The sequence below is a fragment of the Oryctolagus cuniculus genome, chromosome 5 (genome assembly GCF_964237555.1).
Source record: "Oryctolagus cuniculus chromosome 5, mOryCun1.1, whole genome shotgun sequence".
NCBI classification, from domain to species: Eukaryota; Metazoa; Chordata; class Mammalia; order Lagomorpha; family Leporidae; genus Oryctolagus; species Oryctolagus cuniculus.
Genome location: NC_091436.1, coordinates 36,970,010 through 36,987,070, shown reverse-complemented (window position 1 = coordinate 36,987,070; position 17,061 = coordinate 36,970,010).

The window sequence follows — 17,061 nt, the reverse complement described above, 5'->3', positions numbered from 1 at the left end:
AGATCATAGTCTGGGATCTGGCAAGGGCCTTCTTGCTGCATCATAACATGGTGGAGGGCATACAATACAAGGAAGCACTCACTTATGACAGAGAAAAACTGGGTTGCACTCCTCCTGTCATCAGCAGCTCACACTTACAGTAATTAATCCATTCCCATAATTAACAGCCTTAATCTATTCTTGAGGGTGGTACCTTTGTGACCTAATTAAATCTTGAAGATCATATCTTTTAACTGTGTTACGAGGACAATTGAATTTCAATGAAGTTTTGGAGACACTATCAAATCCATAATTTGTGTCTTTTTACATGAATGCTTTGAAATACTCTCATGCTATAGTTTGAATGAGATATGGCTTGCAAATCCATGCAGATATTTAATCTCCAAAATTAAGGATGCTGGTATTAGTAGAGTGGAAACTTCTTCCAAATATGGTGTTTAGAAAGTGGGCCTAGTGAAATGTCATTGGGTCACTGGAGGCATGACCTCCAAAGAGAGCTCTTTCAAGTATGTTGCTTATAAAGCCAGGTTGGGTCTCACCACTGTCTGCTTCCTGGCTTGCCACGTAACACTTATTCTACACATGCTCCTCTGTCTTCTCACCAGATGCTGAAACATAGGGACCACCTGATCTTGTACTGTGAACCTCCACAACTGTGAGTCAAAGTAAACCTCCTTTCATCCTAAGTAGCTTGTCTCAGGTATTTCTTTAGAGTAACGAGAAGCTGATTAATGCATCTTGTGTGAATGTGTGTATGTGTGTGTGTGTAATTAAACGCACACTTAAGAGTACCATGCTTCAAACATGATTTCTCAGAAAAGCAGCAGCAGCAAATGGATATTAAATTGACTATAGTACAAGGGGTCTTCAAAAAATTCAAGAAAAATGCAAAATTCCATTTTCCCTCAAATTTTTGAAAATGCTTTCAAAGTAATGTAAAAAATATAGTAATACATATTATGAGATACTCTGATAATTGTCAATGTGATGTAAGAGATTTAATTAAAAGAGAAGTATATATGGCATAATTTTTGGAATAGAGCTTTGGAATATCTCTTCATAGTTGTCTTCTTTTCTTTTTCTTTTTCTTTTCTTTTTTTTTTTTTTTTTTTTTTTTTGACAGGCAGAGTGGACAGTGAGAGAGAGAGACAGAGAGAAAGGTCTTCCTTTGCCATTGGTTCACCCTCCAATGGCCGCCACGGCCAGGCCAGCACGCTGTGGCCGGCGCACCACGCTGATCCAATGGCAGGAGCCAGGTGCTTCTCCTGGTTTCCCATGGGGTGCAGGGCCCAAGTTCTTGGGCCATCCTCCACTGCACTCCCTGGCCACAGCAGAGAGCTGGCCTGGAAGAGGGGCAACCGGGACAGAATCCGGCGCCCCGACCGGGACTAGAACCCGGTGTGCCGGCGCCGCAAGGCGGAGGATTAGCCTAGTGAGCCGCGGCACCGGCCCATAGTTGTCTTCTAATGGCAGCTTTATTGTAGGGCAGGTGATCTGGAATCTGTTCAGTGCGCGTCAGTTGCACATACTTTCTTTTTTAAAGATTTTTATTTATTTATTTGACAAGTAGAGTTACAGACAGTGAGAGAGACAGAGAGAAAGGTCTTCCTTCTGTTGGTTCACTCCCAAAATGGCCGCCACGGCCAGTGCTGTGCCGATCCAAAGCCAGGATCCAGGTGCTTCCTCTGGTCTCCCATGCAGGTGCAGGGGCCCAAGCACTTGGGCCATCCTCCACTGCCCTCCCAGGCCACAGCAGAGAGCTGGACTTGAAGGGGAGCAGCTGGGACTAGAACCAGCGCCCATATGGGATGCTGGCGCCACAGGCGGAGGATTAACCTAGTGTCCCATGGCGCTGGCCCTTGCACATACTCTTAAGTTGTTCTGCCTTAAGAGGTTTTTTTGAAATTGAGCTCAATTTTTCTAAGTCTACATCTGCAACCTGTGTTTGTGTTTCTGTCTCTTTCCCCTGTTGTAGATACAGCAACTGAGCAGAAAGGGAGATATGTTTATCTTGGTCACCCAGCCACTTGGACAACTGAAATTAGAGTCTAGATGCACACATTGCTACTAGATAGCAAAATGATAAGATGGCACCCTTTGCTTTGAAAAATATTTAATTTAGCATAATAATGAGTTGGTAGATGTAGCACTTGAAATTTACCCTAGATTTTGGGGCTCAATATTATTGCAAGTATTTTTGTTTGTAGAGATAATATTTGCCCTACTCTGTTTTCTGCTTTATTCATAAGAGAATTTGGGGTTTTAAATATATCATCACATTGCTAGAATAAGAAGGTTAAGTGGTATATATATATATATATTCATATATGAAGAATACATCTCTTCCCCTTTTCTGTATGCAAAGAAATACAAAGTGAAGAAGCACACAGAAAAGTACAAAGTGTACAAAAGTACAAAATGTACAAAAGTACATACAAATGTTTTCTTAAAAATCTAGATTTTTCTTGTATCTTTAGACCACACTCTGCTATTAGTGATTTTTAAAAAAGATTTATTTATTCATTTATTTATTTATTTGAAAGAGAGAGAAAGATAGAGAAAAATCTTCAATCTGCCAGTCCATTTGCCAAATGGCCACGATAGCTTGAGCTGGCCAGGTTGATGGGAGAAGCCTGGAATTCCATCCAGGTTTCCCACATGGGTAGCGGAATTGAAGTACTTGAATTACCATCCACTGGTTTCCAGGATTTTAGAAGGGAGCTGGATTGGAAGCAGACAGCTGGTACTTTAGCCGACAAGCCAAATGCCACCCCTGCAATTAGTGTTTTGAGATACCTATTGTTAAATTAAAAAGCAACTGGGTAGGGGCCGGTGCTGTGGTGCAGTAGGTTAATCCTCCACCTGTGGCACTGGCATCCCATATGGGTGCCGGTTCTAGTCCCGGCTGCTCCTCTTCCAATCCAGCTCTCTGCTGTGGCCTGGGAAAGCAGTGGAGGATGGCCCAAGTGCTCAGGCCCCTGCACCTGCATGGGAGGCCTGGAGGAAGCTCTTGGCTCCTGGCTTCAATCGGCGGGGCTCCGGCTGTTGCGGTCATTTGGGGAGTGAACCACTGGAGGAAGGACCTTTCTCTCTGTCTCTTCCTCTCACTGTCTATAGCTCTACCTCTCAAATAAATAAATAAAATTCTTTAAAAAAAAAAAAAAAACTGGGTAGGTGCTTAGCACAGGTTATTAAGACAACACTTGGCTTGCCCATATCCATATCAGAGTTACTGCTTCACTTCCGATTCCACCTAGCTGCTAAAGCACACCCTGGGAGCAGTATATGGTGCTCATGTACTTCCATCCTTGCTACTCATGTGGGATTGTGTTTCCGGCTCCTGGCTTCACTCAGCTCTGGCTGTTTCTGGGTTCTGGGAATTGAACTAGCAGATGGAAGATCTCTGGCTCTGCTTTTAAAATAAATTTAAACAAACTCTTATAATTAAATTAGAAAATCCCTGATTCTTTTTATAAAATGAGTATGTTGTTCCTGAGCTAAGAAAATGCAGTTTTGCTGTCAGAAATCACATGTCCTCCAGGAGATCTCTCTATGCACCCGGCATCAATATCTTACTGAAGGAAGCTGTTTCCAAAAAGAAACTCAGAATAAGTTTGCAAATAATGATAATATTATGTGGATATTGTACTAAATATCTCTCACCATGACTTTCGCATGCATTTCATTTCTAAGACAGGAAATTTCTATTTAGTCTATGACTTTGTGTGTGACTCTGTGCCAGTTTCTTATTCAGAAGCTGACGAGGGCATCTTTTTTCCCTCTTGATTATTTTCTTGGAATTTCTAGCCATCCTGTTTAGGCTCAGGCTGCTAGCAGGTGGGGCTCATCAGCAAACAGGGATTGAGATGCCATATAAATGCCTGATCAAGGAGGTTAGAGAACTTCTCTTTACAAATTCCTACAGGGTATAAGACCTTAATCACATATATCTAGACTTTATTGAGAGCTTTATGGAGTACCCCCCAACGGATTACTTCCACATATTCCTCAACCTTCTTAAAAATGTTAACTTCTTTTCATTTTAGAGCTACTTTTTTCCATTGTATATGAACATTATTCAAGGAGGAGTTATTTCTGTGTATGAAACTAGTAAAACTGGAAAAGACACAAGCACATCTAATCAGGTGCATTATCAGGGCACAGTGTTGGAAGTGGAGCAGCTGGGTTTGAACCAGCACCCGTATTGGATGCTTGCCTTGTAGGCTGCACCTTATCCAGCTGTGCAACAATACTGGGAATGTCAAATCCCTATCCCACCATGTGAAGGTATTTGGAGATGGGTCCTATAGGAGATAATTAGGTTTACATGAAATCATCAGAGTGGAGCCACCAAGCTGGGATTCCTGCCCCTATAAAAGTCACCAGAGCACTTGTGCCCACCTCCCCCCACCACCCTTCTATGTGAAGCCACAGGGAAAAAGGAGGCATCTACAAGCCAGGAAGAGAGCTTTCACCAAAAATAGAACCATGCCAGACCTTGCTCTTTGACTTTCTAGCTTCTACAACTGTGAGGAAATAAAATGTTATGGTTTAAGCCACCAAGACTATGGTATTTTGTTGTGGCAGCCCCCAAATGATGACAACATTAGTCATAAAGTGAATATCAATGTAAATATGACTTGATCATTTTGGGTAAACATGTACTTGAGTACTTTGATTTCTAAAACAGCCAAGATTAATTATTCATTAAAAATTCATCTACAGTTAACTTCCCAAAACATCGAGAGGTTGTACCTGTAGCAAATTTTAGTATACTTCATCCCAGAAGATCCTCAGGATTCTCTTAACAGATCAGTGACTCCATCATTGTGTTGAAATTTCAATAGATGATTACATTTTATTTTCTCCATCCCCTACAGGAATGCTAAAAATCAGAAAGACAAATCTTGGATAGGATAGAGACCAGGGAAAGAAAATATTAGCCTGAAGAAAGATAAGTCACAGACTATTATCTATCTCATGCTAATACTTTAATAGATAGACTTCTACTTTTTGCCATAATAAAGTACATCTTACTAGACTTGCTTTCCTACCATAAGCAGTTATCAAACAGGACAACTTATATCATGCATTTCAGGTACCACAGGATTGATAATTGACAGAAAGAAATCATATGAAGTGAGACGCAAAATTCACCCTACCTTTTGGCCTAGGGAACTTTTCCTACTGTGGCACAAGAGACAGTTTTCAAATGTGTCAGTATTGCAGAATTGAGGCACAGACTAGAGTTCTGGGTGCAGACCTAGCTAATATTCAGGGCAAGATACTAACAAAAAAGAATGGATAAAAATCTGCATGGAGGTTCACATTGGTTTCTTAACCAACAGCTGGGCTGTGTATCTACTGATGGACCAAGACTGAATAGGAGACACCAGAGGTCTTTTAGTGTTGGAAAACACTGTACATGCAATCCAGCTATGTTGGAGAATCCTAGTTGAGTACCTTGGGCATTTAATTGAAATCTAAGAACAGTCACACCGTTTGAGTAAAGATCATGTTATGAGGTAAGGGTCTCATTTTAAGATTAGAAAACAGACAAAAATAGACTCATCCTAACAAAGAATAAAGTCAAGTCTGAGAGAAGCAAAAGTTTTTGCCAGAATAAAACACAGTCTCCCTTAAGGAAAGATGACATGGTCCAGACTCTAAAACATATAATCCACATATCCAACACACAGTAAAACTTATTGAACAAGGGAATGTGACCCACAATTAAGAAAAGATGCATTTGCTTGAAACATTCCAAAATGATTTAGATATTGGTATTACCACATATAAGAACATACAAGAAATTATTATAGGTAATATTTGAATAAAATAGGATAATCTCAGCACCAAAATCAGACACATGCAAAAGAACCAGATCACCAGATCAAATTTCTAGAATCAAAAAGGACAGTGAAAGATTCACTTGGTTAGCTCAACAACAGATTGGGTATGGGAGAAGACTCTCACTGAGCTGGAAGACATATTAATAAAATTATCCAATCTGAAAAAATGCAGAGAAAAAACATTGGAAAAAGTTTACAAAGTCTTTGGGATGGGTATTGTGGCACAGTGGATTAAGCCACCACTTGGGATGCCTGTATCTCATACTGGAGTGCTGGTTTGAGTCCTGGCTTCTTCACTTTCAATCCAGCTTCCTTAAGCAGATGATGACTTAAATGCTTAGGGCTTTGCCATCCACTTGGAAAATCCAGATGAAATTCCTGGATCCTGGCTTCAGCTTGGCCTAGCCTGCCTGTTGTGGGCATTTGTGGAAGTGAACCAACAGATGGGAGCTCTCTCCTCTGCCTTTCATTCTGTCTCTGTTACTCTGCCTTTGAAATACATAAATATATTTTTAAAAAATTCATTAGTTTAACAACAGTTCAAAATACAGAAAATTCATGTATGTATTTGCTTTATCACAGCAAATTTCTTATCTTACGAAAATGGTTCATATTTAACCAATTTCTTTTTGTTGTTGTTAAATTTCATTAGAATAGAAAAAATATAACATAAAAATTGAAAAACAAGGGGTTGGCACTGTGGCATAGTGGGTAAAGCTGCCGTCTGCAGTGCCAGCTTCCCATATGGACTCTGGTTCGAGTTCCAGCTGCTCCACTTCCAATCCAGCTCTCTGCTATGCCCTGGAAGTGTTTGGGCCCCTGTAGCCACCTGGAAGATCCTGAAGAAGTTCCTGGCTCCTGGCTTTGGATTGGCCCAGCTCTGGCCATTGAGGCCATTTGGGGAGTGAAGCAGCGGATGGATGGAAGACCTCTATCTCTCTGTCTCTGCCTCTCTGAAACTCTGCATTTCTAATAAATAAATAAATCTAAAAAATTGAAAAACAAAAGATATAATTCCTAATGGATCAGGAGGTGAATAAATAGTGAAGCAAATGCTAATAAACTGAAGCAAGAGAAGGTTTGAATTATCATCCATTGTGCCTTCTGGGACAGAACCTAAAATAGAAAGCATGAAGACACAGGACAAGACCTAGGATTCAAGCTGAGCAAAAAATAAAATGGTCAATAAATTTAAGATTTTTCAGGGAAGCATTTTCTGATCTTCATGTGTGAAAATTATCTTTATCAGAGCCAGCACTGTGACTCAGTGGGTTATACGACTGACTGCCTGCAGTGCCAGATTCCTACATAGGTGCCGATTCTATTCCTGGTTGCTTCACTTGTGATCCGGCTCCTTGATAATGTGCCTGGGAAAGCAGCAAAAATGGCCTATGTTCTTGAGCCCCTGCACTCATATGGGAGACCTGGATGATGCTCCTAGCTTCTGCTTTCAGCCTGGCCCAGCCCCAGCCAATGTGGCCATCTGGGGAGTAAACCAACAGATGGAAGATCTCTCTCTGCCTCTCCCTCTGTCTCTCTGTAACTCTGCCTTTCAAATAAATACATTTTTTAAGTGTCCTTGTTATGTACAAGGCTACAACTGCCTAGACCTCTCTTCTTCTCATAGTTCAGAGAATGAAAACACATAATGGTATTATGGCATTTAAATGTATGATAAGTTGGGGGGATCAATTTAGTCGCATTGACTTATTAGGAGAGCACATGAGCTTTGGGGGATAGTTATGAAATCAAGTGTTTAGAGATGAAGTCATCAACTTTGTTTGAAATAAGATTTTAAGGAATCTTTTCTGCCAAAGCAAGCAATTTTCTTATCATCTCTGGGGAACCACCCAGGGTTATTAAGCAGAAACATGACTAATGAGAACCAGAACATTTCTTATGTTTCGTTTTCCCTGTATCTGTGTTTTAGGATAATATTGATTATTGCCGAGGAGAAGACTATATAAGAAGAGAAAGTTTGAGAGCATTAGCAGTCATAAATTGCTTGAGAAGATTAAGTCAAAGATCAAAGCCTGAGGGTTTCAAAAATAAGAATTGTTCTTTTCATTGATGTGAAGTTTGAATATGAGCTGGAAATCACTGGTCTATAATATAAGGTTAAAATGGATAACACAGTAGGATTTTAAGTGTGATGAGTTGGCTGGGGTCGGTATTTAAACGTGGTCAGGGCAGAGTACAGTTTGAAAATATAGCTTGGCCTCAGGTTCCAGGCTCAAACTGATGAAAAAAGAAGGTACCAACAGCACCATGAGACCAGAAGCCTAGGAACTGTGTCTCAAGTTCTGCACTGAGATCAACAACTTCACACAATAGTCTTATTGTTCCTAGTCTGCCAGTGGCTCAATCACTATTTTGTTAAAAGATTTTTTTTTTTTTTTACTTATTCAAGAGGCAGAGTTACAGAGAGAAGGAGAGACAAGGTCTTCCATCTGCTGGTTCATTCCCCAAATGGCTGCAATGGCCAGAGCTGGGCTGACTTGAATCCAGGAGCCAAGAGCTTCTTCCAGGTCTTCCACATGTGTGTAGAAGTCCAAGAACTTGAGCTATCTTCCACTGCATTCCCAGGCCATAGCAGAGAGCTGGATCGGAAGAGGAGCAGCTGGGACCCAAACTGATGCTCAAATGGGAAGCCAGCACTGCAGGTGGAGGCTTAGCCTACTATGCCACAGTGTCGGCTGCTCTTAATCACTTTTTTTTTATGGTGATAAAACGTGTATTTACAATTAGCCAGCTGGACTCAGTTCAGTTATCCCAATTTTGTCGGCAACATCTAAAGTATCATAATCAGGATGCACACATGCCTTCTTCTCTCCGTCAGGTGTGATGAGGGTGTTGACTTTGGCCACATCAACGTCAGACAGTTTCTCCACAGCTTGTTTGATCTGGCGCTTATTGCCTTGACATCCACAATGAACACCAGTGTGTTGTTGTCTTCTGTCTTCTTCATGGCCGACCCAGCGGTCAGGAGGAACTTGATGATGGCATAGTGGTCAAGCTTGTTTCTCCTGGGGGCGCTCCTCCGAGGAAATTTGGGATGCCGTCGGAGGCGTAGTGTCTTGGGCTACTGGAACGTGGGTGATGTGCAGATCTTTTTCTTGTGGCTGTAGACACCTTTCATCACTGCCTTCTTGGCCTTCAAGGCCTTTGCTTTGGCTTCGACTTTAGGAGGGTCAGGAGCTTCCATCTTTGCCTTCAGTGTCATCTTGGTGAAAAGCTTAATCACTTTTAAGATGGCTTTTGTGGTATGGTAAACAGTGCAAGGAAGTATGGAAAGTTCTGAGATGATCTCACATTACAACAAGCTTCTCTTCCTGAAGATGAGTCATATTTGGCAGCTTATGATTGCAAGTGTAAGGAGAGAGACCAAACTGTCTTATTTACATATCAGTGTAGGATCAGTGGAAGGAGGAGCACAGAAACAAAGAGCCACACAAGAGGAGAAGTTTGAGGCAGATGACCAACAGCCAGATTTGTTGCAGAAGCGAGAGTGTCACAACCGCATGAATGTAATTAACAATAATGAACTATACATCTGGAAATATCTGGAAGAGAGGATTTTGTGTGTACTCACTATAAAGAAATGGTAAAAGTTTTAGATAATTTATATACTAATTATCTTGAGTTGTTAATCATTCATTGTACACATAAATCAATATGCCACATTTTATGTTATAACTATGTAAAAATATTATGTGGCAATAAAAATATAAAAAAAGAAAGACAACCCTACTAAAGTCTGGGTACTGGGGACCCCGAACCACTTGGGAAGTACTCACTGCAGACTAATGACTGGGATCGTCTACATTGCTGTCCTCACTAGATACCATGAAGACACCTGCTGAGCCAAATCAGGTGTTCCACACATTTGGTAAGCAGGTCGCAAATTAACTATATCAACACTTTGTCACTCTCAGAGGATATAAATGTTCTTCGACATATGTGGATACAGCAACAGATCCCATGATAGCATTTAGTAGCTAGAGATCCAACCAAGCAACCACCCTCCAAGGTTTCAATAAATCGGAGAGTATGTAGGTCATCCCAAACCAAATAGACAGTGATTTACGCTCACATTTTTCTATCCTCCTATGCTGGGCTAACTGCCAAGTTGGCCATTACTGCCCTCACTATGTCTACTTTGAAGGATCTCAATGATTACACACACACACACACACACACACAATCATGTCTTTAATATACCAGAAACTGCCCCAATGCATAAGGTAGTCCTATAGAACTGGGTAGGCCAAGATAACCTAAGTGCCTCACAGAGTGGCACCTGTACCCTCACTGACAAAGAATGCTCTACATAACCTTGGCTGCAAAGCTAGTGTAATTGATCCATTATCCATTATGCAATAAGCTATCAGCCATATAGATCATCTCTTTCAGGAATTCTTTTTCCTCTTGGCTTCCATCTCTGCCAGGAAATTGAGGTATTACATTTGTTTCTGTTGTTTTATTCATTAACAATAATATGAGGTAGAATTTACTGTTACTGTAGGATTGGCTACCTGTCACCTCTCAACATATGGCTCTAGAACCTTTGCAGAATGACTGAGTGACTGTATGGGCCAGACTATGTAAGGACTAGAGTGTGTGACAACAAACCGTGGTGATGCCATTGTAAGCCTTATCCAACCATTTTGACTCCTCCCTCTAACTCAGAAAGACATTGACCACATGCTGCATAGGTAATGCCATTGCTTAAACACAAAAGCATGATCATGGGACCAGCTTTATGGCATAGTGGGTAAGTCTGCCTCCTGCAATGGCGGCATATCATATGGGCAAGGGTTTGTGTCCTGGCTGCTCCACTTCCAATCCAGCTCCCTGTTAATGGCCTAGGAAAAGTAATAGAAGATGGTCCAAGTGTTTGAGTCCCTGCCACTCATGTAGGTGAACCAGATGAAGCTGCTGGCTTCCAGCTTCGTCCTGGCCCAGCCCTGGCTATAGCAGCCATCTGGAGGGTGAACCAGAGGACAGAAGATCTCTCTCTCGCTCTCTGTGTCTCTGTCTCTCCCTCTCTCTGTAACTTTTCAAATAAATAAATAAATAAGTCTTTTTTTTTTTTAAAGCATAATCATGGGACCAGTGCTGTGGTGTAGTGGATAAAGCCACCACCTGCAGTGTGAGCATCCTATATGGGTGCCAGTTCAAGTCCTGGCTGCTCCACTTCTGATCCAGCTCTCTGCTGTGGCCTGGGAAAGCAATGGAGGATGGCCCAAGTCCTTGGGTCCCTGCACCCAAATGGGAGGCCTGGAGGAAGCTCTTGGCTCCTGACTTCAGATCAGCGCAGCTACAGCCATTGCGGCCAGCTGGGGAATGAACCAAGGGATTGAGGACCTCTCTCCCTCTCTCTGCCTCTCCTTCTCTCTGTGTGTAATTCTGAATTTCAAATAAATAAATAAATAAATCTTCAATAAAAGTATAATCATAAGACTCTTTGGTAAGAACAGAAAGGCCACAAGGATGTCTGAGGGGCTGGCTCCTAAAACATACATGAAGGAATGTTATAGAACAAGCTCCCACTCCATCTCCCTGTGGGATTTGTAAAATTTTTCCTCCATCAACAGCCCTAGGGAGAAAAATCTTGCTGCTGCTTCTGACCAGATTGCTCATCTATCTCAGCCTGGAATCCCACGTTCAAGTTACTCCAATAAACTCTTTAAGTGGGAAGAGGAGAGGGAGGAGGAAGAAGGGTTGGAGAGGAGGGTTGGGAGGAGGGAGAGTAGGGTGGGAAGAATCACTATGTGCTTAAATCTGTATACATGAAATACATGAAACTTGTATACCTGAAATAAAATTTTAAAAAAATTAGAAACCAATTGCAACAAACAATTGGTGTGTAAAATAAATCTTAATGAAAAAGATAAACTCTTTATTCATATCTGGAGTTTCCTTGTTTTTTCTTTGGTCTCAAGATTTCTTCTCAGTTTAAGGGACATTACATGTTCCACTAACCCTCAGAAAACTACTCATGATTGAGATCTAAAATATCAAAATAAACATTTTACAATAAAGATGAATGCAACCATGCCATTTTAACTCAAACAATGTTTAAATATTCACAGAAGAATGTCAATTGCTTACAGAATGCTTGTACCAAAGAAAAAGGTTACTTTCCTGTATACCATATCAGATCTGAGTCATAATAATAGCCATAACTTAACAACCATCAAAATTCTATCTGTATAATTACTGCTTCCAGGATTTTTTAAAAATTCAGAGTCATGTTTTATAGTGTGATATAATTCAGCTAAATATCTTCATGCTTTTACGTAAATACATACCTCCAGCCCAATTAAAGCATGTTAGTTCACATCAAAATACAAGTATGCTTCCAAAAAATTCATGGAAAATGGAATTAAAGCATAAGTTCATGTGAGTGCAAAGATAATTGTGAAATCCATTCATAGTTTTTTTTGACAACAAGAATTTTCCATGAAACTTTTGAAGGCTTCTTCCAAAAGAGGAGTAAGAAAATGATGAAGTAGCAAAAACAAATCCTACCAATGTAGAGGACTTCTTCAGAATATTAAATAAGTGAGCTCATTTGATGACAAAATAAGAGAGGATGGAGTGATAATCTCAGAAACCCACCTAAGGACTGAAATTTCTTGGAATCTAAGTTTATTAAAGTATTGAATCAATTTTATTTTGCAAGTAAAAGCTATCTGAAGGGGCAGGCATTTGGTACAGCAGTCAAGACCCTGCTTGTGATGCCCACAGTTCACACTGGAGTGACTGGGTTTGAGTCCCAGCATCACTGCTGTTTCCAGTTTCCTCCTAGTGTACACGCAGGGAGACAGCAGATGATTGCTCAAATACTTAGGTCCCAGCCACCCTCTCGCAAAACCTGGATTGAGTTCTAGGCTCCTGACTTTGGCCTGGCCCATCCATGCCTATTAAAAGCATTTGGGGAATGGACTAGCAGATGGAAGAGCTTTCTCTGTCTGCTCTGTCTCTTCCCCTGGCTTCTGGCTTTCAAATAAATAAAGATTTTTTTTTTTAGTAAACTACTTCAACAAAAATCAAAATTACTTCATGCATTGGAATTCGCTTATCTGTTATGATTTTTCAGATGTAGAATGGAAGCTGTCTTGTTACAATGCTGTTTGTCCTAATCAGGGGTGCTTGGAGGAGGCAGAGACAGAGAAAAGCACATACTCATTCTGTCTCATTTTAATATGTAAACTGAACAGCAGGCAACTGTCTCTTCCTACCAAAATGCAACATACAAATGTTGTTCTGAATTTTTACCATGTCACAGCTGTGACCCTATTGTAGTTCAAATTAGTCATCCTGGTGAAGGTTTAGATACTGTGATTCTTTTAAAAATTTTTTAAGGATTTATTTTTATTTATTTGAGAGGCAGCATTTCAGAGAAGGACACACACACACACACACACACACACACAGAGAGAGAGAGATATCTTCCATCTACTGGTTCACTCCCCAAATGGCTGCAACACAGGGGGCTGTGCCAGGCCTAAGCCAGGAGCCTGGAGAGGCCTCCAGGTTGCTCATGTGGGTGCAGGGACTGAAAATCCTGGACCATCCTTTGTTGCTTTCCCAGGCACATTAGCAGGAAACCAGACTGGAAGTGGGGCAACCAGATCTTGAACTAGCTCCCCAGTTCACAGACAGCGGCCTAACCCACTAAACCACAATGCCAGCCCTAGATATCATTGTTCTTTCAACCATTATCCAACAATATCTTGTAATTTTGGCATATGAGAATATGATATGATATGAAATAGCATAGAAGAGAGTAAGATGGATAGTTGCGATAATTCCAACCATTTTTCAGTAGTATACGGTAAACATGTAACTTCTTTTCAGACTTGGACCAAGTTAAAAGAGGACCTTATTAAGAATTATACCAAGGACCGCGGCTCACTAGGCTAATCCCCCGCCTTGCGGCACCAGCACACCGGGTTCTAGTCCCGGTCGGGGTGCCAGATTCTGTCCCGGTTGCCCCTCTTCCAGGCCAGCTCTCTGCTGTGGCCAGGGAGTGCAGTGGAGGATGGCCCAAGTCCCTGGGCCCTGCACACCATGGGAGACCAGGATAAGTACCTGGCTCCTGCCATCTGATTAGCGCGGTGTGCTGGCTGCAGCACGTTGGCCGCGGCGGCCATTGGAGGGTGAGCCAACGGCAAAGGAAGACCTTTCTCTCTGTCTCTCTCTCTCACTGTCCACTCTGCCTTTAAAAATAAATAAATAAATAAATAAATAAATAAAGAATTATACCAAGACAATGAGAGTAAATAGGAACTGTTCCAGGCAAATGTTAGTGTGGCCTTGGGGAGCTGTATTTCCAAGTCTAGTATATTGTTTTGTAACTTTTTTAAGACTTCAGGAGCTAAATATAATGAAAGTATCTGGCCTTTTAAGTTCTTTATTTTTTTAAATTTTTAAAAGATTTTATTTATTTTATTTGAAAGGTAGAGTTACAGAGAGGCTAAGGTAGAGAGAGTGAGAGAGGTCTTTCATCTGCTGGTTCACTCCCCAGATGGCTGCAATGACTGGAGCTGGGTAGATCAGAAGCCAGGAGCCAGGAGGTTCTTCCAGGTTTTTCACATGGGTGCAGAAACCCAGAACTTGAACTATCTTCTACTGTTTCCCAGGCCATAGCAGGGAGCTGGATTGAAAGTGGAGCAGCTGGGTCTCAAACCAGTACTCATATGGGACGCCAGCACAGCCGCCAGTAGCTTTATCCACTACACCACAGTGCCAGCCCCTAAGTTCTTTCACTGTCAACACTTTATGTCTTTGTGAGAATATTTGATATTGCATAGGTCTATGACTCTGATCCTGTCAAGAATAAACTCATTTGAGTAAAACAGTTAAAGTAAATAATAGTGAAGAAAGTGACCATAAAGAATTCTGAGAAATCACACCCATACAGTTTTCTACTCTTAAGGTAAGTTTAATTAGTCATAGGAGAAAGACACTTATAAGGAATGATGAATATTCTAATCCAGTCATAAAAGCAAATTAAATTTTATGTCAGTAACACCAGAGAAATTTAATGCATTAATATAAGTTTTGTTCACATCTGTTTCCACCACTTTCCTATATGGTTTATTTATTTATTTTTTTAAGTTTTTAAGTTTTTTATTCTGTGAGAGAAATGTGCAGGAAAGTGAGGGCTTTATTTAAGGGAGACAGGGAGATCTAGAAGCTAAGTTGAGTCCATACCTGGCAGGGAGCAGGCCAGGAGTGGGCCACGTGGAGCAAGCGTGCAGGCAAGAAAGCAGAGGCAGGGCAGAGGCCATAAGGCCTCGTGCCCAGAAGTGCAACAAGGGTGCACAACCAAAAAAGGGAGGGGCCCACCGTGCTTCAGGCCTTTTATTTACTCCCAAAGGGGGGTGGTTACATAGTCTGATGGGCAGGTGGGCATTCAAGGGAGATCAGGTAGGGGCATGAGATCACACAGGGGCTGTGGTAGAGGGTGTGGTCTCCAGCTTAAAAATATAATTGATTTTATCCTATCTGCCTGCTTACATCATTCCCCGCTCAGAAACTGCAGACCTTAATCTTTTTATTTTATTTTATTTTATTTTTTGACAGACAGAGTTAAACAGTGAGAGAAAAAGAGACAGAGAGAAAGGTCTTCCTTCCATTGGTTCACCTCCCAAATGGCTGCTACGGCCAGCGCGCTGCACTGATCTGAAGCCAGGAGCTAGGTGCTTCCTCCTGGTCTCCCATGCGGGTGCAGGGCCCAAGCACTTGGGCCATCCTCCACTGCCTTCCCAGACCACAGCAGAGAGCTGGACTGGAAGAGGAGCAACTGGGACAGAACCCGGCACCCCAACCAGGACTAGAACTCAGGGTACCAGCGCTGCAGGCAGAGGGTTAGCCAAATGAGCCGCGGCGCCGGCCCAGAACTTAATCTTAAGGATGTTGAAGGGCAGAGACTCATCATATCTTCTATAGCTGCTTCCTGCTTTTTAGGGGCGTAGGCCCTCCCTGTCTCATTCATATATATGAGGCAGAGACTTCTAGAATATATATATTTTGACAGGCAGAGTGGACAGTGAGAGAGAGACAGAGAGAAAGGTCTTCCTTTTACCATTGGTTCACCCTCCAATGGCCGCCACAGCTGGTGCATCGCACTGATCCAAAGCCAGGAGCCAGGTGCTTCTCCTAGTCTCCCATGCGAGTGCAGGGCCCAGCACTTGGGCCATCCCCCACTGCACTCCCTGGCCACAGCAGAGAGCTGGACTGGAAGAGGAGTGACCGGGTCAGAATCCGGCGCCCCGACCGGGACTAGAACCCGGGGTGCCGGCGTCGAAGGCATAGGATTAGCCTATTGAGCCACGGCGCCAGCCGCCTCCTATATATTTTAATTAAACCAACTAAAGCTTCAAATTTTTCAGTTATAATCTGAGCATAAGTTCTTTAGTTAGAAACTAAAGGAAACAATCTAGCACCAAAGGAAAAAAAAGGAAGTGTTCATTAATAATTGGAAACAATGGTCATATTTAAATAAATATAAGCTATGGATCTCTGGGTTCCTTTTTTTTTTTTTTTGGCCAATATTGATATTGTTCTGCAACACCAACATTCGCTTTAAGCTATTCTTAATATTTGGAGAGTGTCAGCATAGAGTCCATTAACAGAAAGTCTTCCCTTTGGGAAATAGAGCTGGGACATAGGTAGAGTGGAATTGCAGACCAATTGTCTGCTTTCCTCCTCTGAATTGTGTCCCCATGGATTTCTCTCTTCCTCCTTTCCCTGGAGGATAACACTTGCATCTCCTCATCATTCTGACTCCTCTCTGTTTCTTCTAATAGAATGTCCTTCCTCCTTATTTGGGTCTAAGTTATCAGTCATTATCCTATGCAGTTTCTCTAATATGGAAGATGAGAGATTTGTACATTCATTTGGCACAATTTTATTGGCAATCCACCATGTTCAGGATGTGGCCATTGTAGGCATTTGGGGAGTGAACCAGTGAATGCAATATCTCTCTGTTTGTTTTTCTACCTTTAAAATAAGTTTTTAAAAGTAAATAAAATTTAGAAATACATAACACCTAAACTAAAAATAGATCTACCTTATGGTCCAGAAATCCCACTACTGGTAATACATCTAAAAGAGACAAAATTATTATATCATAAAGGTATGTGAACTCTGTTGCTCATTGCAACACTATTTACAGTTGCCAAGATATTAATCA